The sequence below is a fragment of the Pseudophryne corroboree genome, chromosome 1, assembly GCF_028390025.1.
Source record: "Pseudophryne corroboree isolate aPseCor3 chromosome 1, aPseCor3.hap2, whole genome shotgun sequence".
Classification (NCBI taxonomy): domain Eukaryota; kingdom Metazoa; phylum Chordata; class Amphibia; order Anura; family Myobatrachidae; genus Pseudophryne; species Pseudophryne corroboree.
In genome coordinates, this window is record NC_086444.1 from 253,190,047 (window position 1) to 253,200,109 (window position 10,063).

Consider the following 10,063-nt stretch of genomic DNA (forward strand, 5'->3'; position numbering starts at 1 on the left):
TCCGTCTTCTGGCTCTACAAGGGGGACGGCGGCGCGGCTCCGGGACCGGACGACCGAGGCTGGGCCTGTGTTCGATCCCTCTGGAGCTAATGGTGTCCAGTAGCCTAGAAGCCCAAGCTAGCTGCAAGCAGGTAGGTTCGCTTCTCTCCCCTAAGTCCCTCGTAGCAGTGAGTCTGTTGCCAGCAGATCTCACTGAAAATAAAAAAACCTAATAAATACTTTCTTTACTAAGAGCTCAGGAGAGCCCCTAGTGTGCAACCAGCTCAAGCCGGGCACAGATTCTAACTGAGGTCTGGAGGAGGGGCATAGAGGGAGGAGCCAGTGCACACCAGTAGATCAAATTCTTTCTTAGAGTGCCCAGTCTCCTGCGGAGCCCGTCTATTCCCCATGGTCCTTACGGAGTTCCCAGCATCCACTAGGACGTCAGAGAAATACACGTTATGGTAAGAACTTACTGTTGATAACGGTATTCATCCTATGTCCACAGGTTTCCACAGGATAACAATGGGATATGATGGAGCGACAGCGGATTGGCACCAAACGATCACAAGCTTTCAGTCCTGACAGGCTGCAACGGGCATAGGCATGCGCAGGGGGGGTGCCTGGTGCGCACAGGCACCCCCTAATGTCTGGCACCCCAATCTCACATGACTGATGCAGCAAGCAGGCTGATTACTGTCCCCTCTGCGCTGCACCCTGTCAGGACTGCATTACTGACCGGACGCCTGTGTTAATCAAGGGTGCCACTGACACCGGCTTTCAAACTCCCGGCTCCACTTCCATGAATAAAAACAGCATGCTGTGACGTGATGACGTCATGCTGCTCGCACGCCCACCTGTCACACGCCCACCTCTCTCCTTCTATGCTATGCCAACGACAGCCACTGATGAGGAGCAGCGTGCAGCCAGCGTTCCTCTTAGGAAGACAAATTCAATACTGGCAGGTGGTCGTCAGCAGCATTGACACATCACTCGTTTTTCCAGCAGCAGCAGTACTAGTCTGTGACTGTCAGTGTCAGTGAGTGACTGACCTGTTAATAAATCTGCTGCTGCTTGCAGGGGAAAGAGAGGGGAAGCCAGACCAGGCTGAGGAGGAGCACTGTAATTGCAGTTAATGCCATCAGGGGTGTTCGTTTGGTGCACACCACAACATCTAACAATGTATCTGCATTATTAGGATTGGTACAAGGGTGGATATTTATATTGTGTTGACCGTCAATAGATGGTGCTAGACATACCACTCCGACGGTGCACCCTCTAATAAAATGTGCTGCGCACGCCTATGGCAACGGGCTTGTCCATATATCCCTGCCCACTGGCTCAGGCAAATCAGTTGTATTCCAAAGCATTTAGGCAGGAGCATTATGTAGAACCCTATTCAGGCGAGAAGAACACACATGCACACCCTTCCATGCAAGAGGGAAGAGTTTAGTGAGTATAAAGATCCTCAAATCAGGTGCGTCAGGGTGGGATCCTTGTGGAAACCTGTGGACATATCAACGGTAAGTTCTTACCATAACGTATATTTCTCTGGCAGGGTCCACAGGTTATCCACAGGATAACAATGGGACTTCCCAAAGCAATTTTTAGTGGCGGGGACGCTCCTGATTAGGTAGGAGAACCTTATGCCCGAATTCAGCATCATGAGAGGCAAAAGTATGCAAGGCATAATGTCTAATGAATGTGTTATTGGAAGACCATGTGGCTGCCTTACATATCTGTTCTGCTGTAGCACCATGTTGTGCGGCCCATAAAGGACCTACCTTATGTGTAGAGTGAGCAAAGACATTAACCGGAACAGGGAGATCAGCTTGAGAATATGCTTCTGAAATCGTCATTCAAAGCCATCTTGCTAGCGTCTGTTTAGTAGCAGGCCATCCCCTCTTGTGAAATCCGTAGAGAATGAAGAGAGAATCTGTCTTTCTGATGGCACTGGTACGATCCATGTACATCCTTAATGCCTGGACTACGTCCAGCGACGCATCTCCCGCAGAAAATCCTGATTCCTGAAAACCGGTACCACAATAGCTTCATTAAGGTGGAATATAGACCACACCTTAGGAAGATACCCAGACCTATTTCTGAGAACTACTTTATCTGGTTAAACATCAGAAAAGGAGATTAACATGACCATGCTCATAAATCTGACACTCTTCTAGCTGATGCCATAGTCAGTAGAAAGAGAACTTTAGCTGTCAACCATTTAAAATGCACTTTATTTAGTGGTTTAAACAGAGCAACTTGAAGGGCTTTGAAGACTTGACTTCGGTCCCCAGATACTGTAGTAGAAACAAAAGGAGGTTGAATGTGCAGCATTCCCTGGGAAAAGTGCGCACATCCTGCAATTTGGCAATTTTATTTCAGAACCATACAGTCAATGCTGACACTTGTATTCCCCAGGAAGCCACCCTTAAACCTTTATCTATTCCTGCCTGAAGGAATGCTAGAACCCTGGAAACTCTGAAAGATTTCAGGTCCATACTTCTTCCATTGCTCCAATGAATATATGCTTGCTATATTTGGTGATAAATACGAGCCAAGGAAGTTTTCCTTGCTCTGAGCATCTGTGAGAATCCTCTGGACCTCAGGATATAGATTTCAAGAGCCACGCCATCAAGACATTCGATCCAGATACCTGTGATAACAAGGACCCTGCCTTAGTAGATCTGGGCGTAGAGGAAACAGAAATGGTATTCGACATCTTCTGCGGATCTGTGTACCAACGCCTTCTGGGCCAAGCCGGGTCTTATTAGAATCCCGGCATCTTTGTTGTATTTTCCTCACTATCTTGGGTAGCAGGATGATTTGAGAAAACACATAAGTTAAATTAAACTACCATTAAAAAGACGTCCACAAAGATCACTCCCTGATCTTTTGTTCCTGACCCGATTATGGCTCTTTGATGTTCAGATGGGACTCCATGAGATCTATCTCTGGCCAACCCCACTTGTCTACCCGAGTCTGAAACGACTTTAGAGTGCAAATCCCATTCGCTTACCTGAACGGCGTGTCGACTGAGAAATCTGCTCTTCAGTTTAGGACTCCAAGAACGAACCCTGCGGACAAGGATGGAAGATGGAGTTCTGCACACTTTATATGCAATAAAAACTCTAAGTGATAAATAGACAATCTGCGCAATGTAGGCTGCTCAATAGATATAGTACCAATTCTAAGTGTCTCTCCAGTACACTTAATATAAACAAAGAAGAAAAAGAGTGCAGTACTAATTCACACAGTGCGCCACACAAAAACCAACAGAGTAAAAGATGAAAGGAGAATTCAATAATTCAATAATACATCCCTTTTGTATGTGTAGATAGATTCTTTTTCATGAGCTTAGATCCTAATTCCGTCCCGTCAGCACATGGGGAAAAAACAAATGATACAACATGTGTGGTACAGTAAAATTTAATCACACATAAACTGACAAATCTTTAAAATTTGTAAAAGATATTGTAAAATAGATAACAGAGGAATCCTAGATGCTAGGATATTGTGGATAGATTGCACAATTACCAGAAAGATATGAGAACCGGTGGAAAATAGTTCTCAAACAAAGTTCTTTAAAATGTCACTGCCTTGATAAAGAACCTAAGGACAGGTTCGAAACGTGTTGGCCCAATTTGGAACAGTGCATCCTAGAATTTCTGCTGTGGAGACGTGGGAGACCGAACTTTTGCCAGGAATCCATCCCAGACCGTCTACCCGGGAAGACCAAGCTGGTGACATTTTAAAGAACTTTGTCTGAGAACTGTTTTCCACCGGTTCTCATACCTTTCTGGTAATTGTGCAATCTATACACAATATCCTAGCATCTAGGATTCCTCTGTTATCTATTTTACAATATATTTTAGAAATTTTAAAGATTTGTCAGTTTATGTGTGATTAAATTTTACTGTACCACACATGTTGTATCATTTGTTTTTTCCCCATGTGCTGACGGGACGGAATTAGGATCTAAGCTCATGAAAAAGAATCTATCTACACATACAAAAGGGATGTATTATTGAATTATTGAATTCTCCTTTCATCTTTTACTCTGTTGGTTTTTGTGTGGCGCACTGTGTGAATTAGTACCGCACTCTCTTTTTTCTTCTGCACACTTTAGTGTGTCATTTACCTCCTTCCTTGCTGTTTAGCTGCGTGTTCCTCTCTGAAAGTTGAGGACACTACTGCCATTTCCTTGTCTTTGCGGATCTGGACTGATTTTCCGTTAGGAGTGTCCCGTGCCTGAATCAGGACCCAGTATATGGCCTGAAGTGCTAACAGGTTTATTAGCAGACAACTTTATTCTGTGGTCCATAGTCCCCGGAATCATAATTTTCCGGACAGGCTACTGACTTTCTAACCTTTTTTGCCAGTACCACGTACTTGTTTGTGTATTGTCCATCTGGCCCACCTACACCACCTGGTATTCACAGGTGATCTACTCTTAGAGAATTTAACCAGGCACAACACTGCTTAACTTCCAACATCAAATGAGAATGGGCATATCCAGTGTGATTCGGCTGTAGATGGAAACAGATGCTGGAGAAGTCTTGAGTGGAATTGTGCCCACTCCACCATGTCTATTGTTGACACTATCCAAACCATCATTCGCATTGCTGCGTGAATTGATATTGTTTGACTATGTAACAACTCCCCTACCTTTACCTTGGATATCTTATGCCAAAGTAACATTTTCTGCAGACTTGAATTTAGTACAGCCCCACCGTGAGTCATGTTACGGAACCAGAGATGATTTTTGCCAATTTATGAACCACCCGTGCCTCTGCAGACAAGTTATTGTGTGTTGTAGATGGCACAGAAACCTTTCCTGTATTTGTGCCAGGATAAGAAGGTGGTCAAGGTATGGCAATTTTCTTATACCCTGCTAGCGGAGATAAATTGCCATCATCATTTTGGTAAATACTCAGGGGCCGTGGCTAACCCAAAGGGTAAGGCCTAAAACTGAAATGTTGCTGAAGGATGGTAAACCTTGAGATAACACGGATGGACAGTGCTATAGGAGCCTGAAGGTAAGAATCCTGACTTATCCAGGAATACCATGTATTCTACTGGCTCCCCACCAAGCTATGGAGTGCCATGTCTCCATGTGAACCGTGGTACCCAAATTTATCTGTTTAGACTTTTTGAAATTGAGAATGGGGCGAGGGATCGTTTTTGACCCAGGTGGGAATAAACCCCCCCATTATGCATGGGTTACTGGAATGACTATTCCTGATAAAAAATAGTTTCTGAATTGCTTCATGCAAATCCCTCGCCTACGCCTCTACCCGAGACGGGCTGAAACAGATGAACCTTTGAGGAGGATGGTTCTAGAAGGGAAAGTGTAACCTAGAGATACCGCTTCTTGCATCCAGGCATCTGTTTGTAGACTGCTACCAGATCTGTGCAAACTGAAGAAGTCGGCCCTTTATCCTTTTGGAGTCCCCCAGGAGGCCCGCACCATCATGCTGATGGCTTATCCTCTGGTTTGGAAGCTGGCCCTCTGGTTGCCTTTGCTTCTTTCCTTACCAAACTTATTGTATTGAGGCTGTTACGTTCCTTTATGACCGACAAGGCCGAAACCGGACCTCTGGTTAAATACTCTGGGGCTGTGGCTAACTCAAAGGATAAGGCCTAAAACAGAAATGTTGCTGAAGGATGGTAAACCTTGAGATAACACGGATGGACAGTGCTATAGGAGCCTGAAGGTAAGAATCCTGACTTATCCAGGAATACCATGTATTCTACTGGCTCCCCACCAAGCTATGGAGTGCCATATCTCCATGTGAACCGTGGTACCCAAATTTATCTGTTTAGACTTTTTGAAATTGAGAATGGGGCGAGGGATCGTTTTTAACCCAGGTGGGAATAAATCCCCCCAGATGCCTGGGTTATATGTGGAAGGAAACGTGACCTTCTTGGAGTCTGTTTCTGACTCCAGAATAACTGTTAACTCCTTCCCAAACAGAAACTTCCAGCCAAGGCAAAGTTTCCAGAACCTTCTTAGATTCTGAATAAGCTTTCCATGTATGTGAGCCAAACTGCCCTGCGAACAGCTATTGTTATTGCTGATGCCCTAGAACATTAATGTCCATATGAGCTATATGGGATTCTTGCTCCCTTGCAGGCACTGAAAACCTGTCTTCCAGTACCTCAGCCCAATGTACCTACAGCACCTGGTATTTCAAGGTGGTCTCCCCTCCAAGAACTAACCAGGCCCAACACTGCTTAGCTTCCAAGATCTAATGAGATTGGGCCTATCCAGTGTGGTGTAGCCATAGATTGCAAGGTGAAGTCATAGCTGGCCTTATGACTGCCCCAGACAAAGAGAATATGGTCTTTTTGAAAACCATGGATGGCAGAGGCCATATAGATTTTTGCACTATCAATGACATGCATATCTATTTTGGGAGGCACTTCCCTATTTTAAACAGTCCGCAGCTGGAAAATGATATTGGAATCCCATTTACCGGGCATTCTATGTTATTGGGTGTAACCCAAACCTTTTCCTGAATTCTGCCCTTGTGAAGAGGCCCTTTTGGGACGTTTAAACACAGGTGCCTTATTTTTAACCCAGGCTCTGCTGCCTTTATTGACAGACTAGCCTTTTTTGCTCTCATTTATTCAGCTTATTCATTTAGCTGATACCTTTTACCTGTTCTTCGTATGCTGAAGTAGAGTATATAGAGCTTTCATCGTCTGATGATTGTCATGTGTAGTCTGTGAAGTCGATGATTTATTTACATTCAGTTCATCAGCTTGTCTTATTGGAGAAGCTGTTGGGGATATACCGCAAGTAGTGAGCTGCATGGGTTAATAGTGTAAGAATTAACTTGTCAGCTAAACTGGACAAGGTCTGTGCAAACATCGCCCCAATGGGTCTATCTATACCTGATGTAGATCAGGGGTGTATTATGCTAAACAGCAAACCATTTTACACATAAACCATCCTGTACCAGATCATAGTGCCTAATTCCGAGTTGATCGCAGCATCATATTTGTTAGCAGTTGGGCAAAACCATGTGCACTGCAGGGGGGGGGGCAGCTATAACATGTGCAGAGAGAGTTAGATTTGGGTGGGGCATGTTCAAACTGAAATCTAAATTGCAGTGTAAAAATAAAGCGGCCAGTATTTACCCTGCACAGAAACAAAATAGCCCATCCACATTTAACTCTCTCTGCAAATGTTACATCTGCCACACCTGCAGTGCACATGGTTTTGCCCAACTGCTAACAAATATGATGCTGCGATCAACTTGGAATTACCTCTATAGATAATACAGTTTTTGCGAAACAACAATATATGAGTGTTACTGTAAGTGTACCCTCATCACCTTTGCCGCTCTTAGACATGATAATCAGCACTTTCACAGTATACTACACAATTTGTGACTGTAACCACTTTTTCATAAAGTGATATATGTGACCCTACCCAAGCACCTGCATTGAGGATAAGAAGATCAACCTACAATCATTTATATTAAGTCAGCAATCACACTAGCAGTCAGTCACATGTTATATATTAGTCATATCAGCATATTATCAACTACAAACACATCTCAAAGTATGTAGGAGTACATATTACTGAATTCTGTTCTATACAGATCTTTAACGTATTCAGACGCATTGCAAAGAAAACCACAGTAATGTACACAGACTCATATGCAATAGGCACTAAAGTTAACTATTCATACTAACAATAGTAGATATAAATTTAGTGCTGTATAATCTGTACTCAGTAGAGTGGGATACAGGGAGACTTACCCCACTTCCAGGATCGATCAATATGTTAGCGAACGCTGAGTGTATCCAGACGCTACTAGTGTACACTGCCGCTCCGGGAACTTTTAGTGAACACAGACGCTCAGTGAACACACTGTGCATGCAGACGCACCGGTCTGCGTCTCGGTCTCCTCGCGGTAATGCTTAGTGTACACAGACGCAGCGGCTTATGCTGCGACCGAGATCCCTCATTGTAGCGTCTGAGACGGAAGTGAAGCAATCAGTTCATGGCGGGAAACTCGCGGAAACTGGTCATGAACTGGGGGGAGGGGCGACCAGGAGAGCGTCTGACTTCCCACCGCTAACATCAACCCTAGGGATCGCTGCCTCAAACTAATCCTGGTGCCTTATGATCCCTAAGGCCTAGCGCTGGAGCACCCGTGATGGCGGCGCGCCAGCTACTGTTTGGTAGTCTCCTCCCAATACAGTACGGCTGTGTCCGTATTCCCCTTCTAAGTGGAACCGATGCCTTACCTTCTCCCCGTGCTCCTGCCACAGCCTGGTAACGTCTGCTGGACCTGCTAGTATATCCGACACAGACGCCCGTCGAGACAGCACTTGTACCGTGGGTAAGCGTTGTTGCGACCCGGCAGAGAGTTGGTGGAGTGACTCTTTCCAATATGCATGTAAGATGCTGTTTAGGAAAGGTCACTCAGAAAACATAGTAAGACTATAAAAATAAATTAATAAAGCTTAGGGCTGCCAAAGAACAGCAGCCCTGTGACCATGGTCCGGCTCCTGCCGCACCAAACAAAAAACTGATTTGCCTGAGCCAGTGGGTGGGGATATATATGGATGAGCCCCTTGCATCCTGGGAGAACTGAAAGCTTGTGATCGTTTGGTACCAATCCACTGTCGTTCCATCATATCCCATTGTTATCCTGTGGTTAACCTGTGGACCCTGCCGGAGAAATATATATTGTATGACGGGTACTGGAAATAAGGACTCATAAAGCAGGCCCTCCAGTAAGACACAGGGGGCATTCTGAGTTGTTCGCTCGCTGCCATTTTTCGCAGTGCAGCGAACAGGTTACTACTGCGCATGCGTATGCACCGCAATGCGCAGGCACGTTGTACAGGTACGCAACAGATCATTGCTGGGCTATGGATTTAACGAAGAATTCATTCGCACAGCCAATCGCAAGGAGATTGTCAGGAAGAGGGCGTTTGTGGGTGGCAACTGACCGTTTTCAGGGAGTGTTTGGAAAAACGCAGGCGTGTCCAAGCGTTTGCAGGGCGGGTGTCTGACGTCAATTCCGGTACCAAAAAGACTGAAGTGATCGCAAGGGCTGAGTAAGTCCAGAGCTACTCAGAAACTGCAAAAAACTTTTTCGTCCTGCTCGGCGGCACACGTGTTTGCACACTTGCAAAGTGAAAATACACTCCCCTGTGGGCGGTTACTATGCATTTGCACGGCTGCTAAAAGTAGCTAGCGAGCGATCAACTCGGAATGACCCCCAAAGTGTATTTTACTGGCATGAGACACTATGCACAGCATACATGGGCTTAGGCCTGGTCACACAGGTACATAACTGAAAATAGGCAAACAAGTATAGAAAGTCCTAGCACTCTTTGTGTTCAGCAGTCAATCTACTACAGTGGCTTGCAACCACACTTGCCATGCTCTCCTTGCACGGCCAATGTCCACAGTCCAAGGCACCAGGGCCCTCATTCCGAGTCGTTCGCTCGCTAGCTGCTTTTAGCAGCATTGCAAACGCTAGGCCGCCGCCCTCTGGGAGTGTATCTTAGCTTAGCAGAATAGCGAACGAAAGATTAGCAGAACTGCTACTAAATATTTTCTTGCAGTTTCTGAGTAGCTCCAGACCTACTCCTAGATTGCGATCAGCTCAGTCCGTTTAGTTCCTGGTTTGGCATCACAAACACGCCCTGCGTTCGGCCAGCCATTCCCCCGTTTCTCGAGACACTCCCGCGTTTTTCCCTGGCACGCCTGCGTTTTTTAGCACACTCCCGGAAAACGCACAGTTACAACCCAGAAACGCCCCTTTCCTGTCAATCACTCACCGATCAGCAGCGCGACTGAAAAGCGCCGCACGATCAACAGCAAAACTGCTAAGTTTTTAGTTAAATAACTAAGCGCATGCGCGCTACGTACCATGCGCATTTAGCAACAAATCGCAGCATAGCAAAAATCGGCAACGAGCGAACAATTCGGAATGACCACCTACAAACTGTACCCTACTCACTGGCTTCTAACAGGCAACAGCGCCATGTGCATTTGGGGAATGGGACTTTTAAACGCCGCTCCTGTTTCTGCCTTCGTGCTGTCTCTGGG

At 45.6% G+C, this 10,063-nt stretch overlaps 1 pseudogene; it reads right to left on the minus strand.

The window, feature by feature from the left end:
* Positions 1–6,152: 6,152 nt before the first annotated feature.
* LOC134936122 (5S ribosomal RNA) lies at positions 6,153–6,271 on the minus strand (annotated as a pseudogene).
* Positions 6,272–10,063: the final 3,792 nt, after the last annotated feature.